The 1,752-nt window shown below is 56.0% G+C and overlaps 1 non-coding gene across 1 annotated transcript in view; it reads right to left on the reverse strand.

Moving 5' to 3' along the window:
* LOC124573705 overlaps nt 1-1,218 on the reverse strand; it is a 1,910-nt gene extending 692 nt beyond the window's left edge. The window contains exon 1 of the ribosomal RNA XR_006972081.1: nt 1-1,218. This exon is cut by the window's left edge and continues 692 nt beyond it. This is a non-coding gene — a ribosomal RNA (small subunit ribosomal RNA).
* Nucleotides 1,219-1,752: the final 534 nt, after the last annotated feature.

The raw sequence follows: 1,752 nt of genomic DNA on the forward strand, positions 1-1,752 counted from the left end.
CCATACTTCCCCTGGAACCCAAAAGCTTTGGTTTCCCGGAGGCTGCCCGCCGAGTCATCGGAGGAACTGCGGCGGATCGCTGGCTGGCATCGTTTATGGTTAGAACTAGGGCGGTATCTGATCGCCTTCGAACCTCTAACTTTCGTTCTTGATTAATGAAAACATACTTGGCAAATGCTTTCGCTTCTGTTCGTCTTGCGACGATCCAAGAATTTCACCTCTAACGTCGCAATACGAATGCAGCCGCCTGTCCCTATTAATCATTACCTCGGGTTCCGAAAACCAACAAAATAGAACCGAGGTCCTATTCCATTATTCCATGCACACAGTATTCAGGCGGGCTTGCCTGCTTTAAGCACTCTAATTTGTTCAAAGTAAACGTGCCGGCCCACCGAGACACTCACTCAAGAGCACCCTGGTAGGATTGCAACGGGGTCCGCCTCGGGACGCACGAGCACGCACGAGGCGCGTCGCACGCCTTCGGCTCGCCCCACCGGCAGGACGTCCCACGATACATGCCAGTTAAACACCGACGGGCGGTGAACCAACAGCGTGGGACACAAATCCAACTACGAGCTTTTTAACCGCAACAACTTTAATATACGCTATTGGAGCTGGAATTACCGCGGCTGCTGGCACCAGACTTGCCCTCCAATAGATACTCGTTAAAGGATTTAAAGTGTACTCATTCCGATTACGGGGCCTCGGATGAGTCCCGTATCGTTATTTTTCGTCACTACCTCCCCGTGCCGGGAGTGGGTAATTTGCGCGCCTGCTGCCTTCCTTGGATGTGGTAGCCGTTTCTCAGGCTCCCTCTCCGGAATCGAACCCTGATTCCCCGTTACCCGTTACAACCATGGTAGGCGCAGAACCTACCATCGACAGTTGATAAGGCAGACATTTGAAAGATGCGTCGCCGGTACGAGGACCGTGCGATCAGCCCAAAGTTATTCAGAGTCACCAAGGCAAACGGACCGGACGAGCCGACCGATTGGTTTTGATCTAATAAAAGCGTCCCTTCCATCTCTGGTCGGGACTCTGTTTGCATGTATTAGCTCTAGAATTACCACAGTTATCCAAGTAACGTGGGTACGATCTAAGGAACCATAACTGATTTAATGAGCCATTCGCGGTTTCACCTTAATGCGGCTTGTACTGAGACATGCATGGCTTAATCTTTGAGACAAGCATATGACTACTGGCAGGATCAACCAGGGAGCTGCGTCAACTAGAGCTGAGCAGCCGGCCGCCCGGGAGTGTGTCCCGGGGGCCCGCGCGAACACGCAAGCGTCCGCTCAATTATTCTGCAAACAGGAGGAGGCTGAGCTCCCCTGCACAATACACCTCGAAACCCTCTCAGGTCCCGGCGGCGCGCAGCGCCGTCCTAAGTACTTGGTCGGGTTCGAGAGAGGCGCAATCGCCCGGAGTTTGGCGAGTAGACGCTTTAGGTGCGACCACCCGTGCTCCCAACTGAGCTTGCCGCTGCCGACAGAGGCCCGGGAGCGTGCTGTCGTGGCATTGCCGGCGGGAGACAACACGCGCCACCTACAGTGACCGGCAGCTCCAACGCCAGCGCCACAGAAGGACAAAAGCCCCACTTGGGTGCCGAAGCGAACTCTCCCAGCACAGCGCACGCGCCAACACGTCCGCACAGCTGCGATACAAACCACCTGCGAGAACCGCAGAGGCGACCGAGCAGCAGACGGCGTCGCGGCGCCGAGCGCCGGGCGGCGGCGCATCCTCAGCGCACAC

Source organism: Schistocerca americana, unplaced genomic scaffold (genome assembly GCF_021461395.2).
Source record: "Schistocerca americana isolate TAMUIC-IGC-003095 unplaced genomic scaffold, iqSchAmer2.1 HiC_scaffold_184, whole genome shotgun sequence".
Taxonomy (NCBI): Eukaryota; Metazoa; Arthropoda; class Insecta; order Orthoptera; family Acrididae; genus Schistocerca; species Schistocerca americana.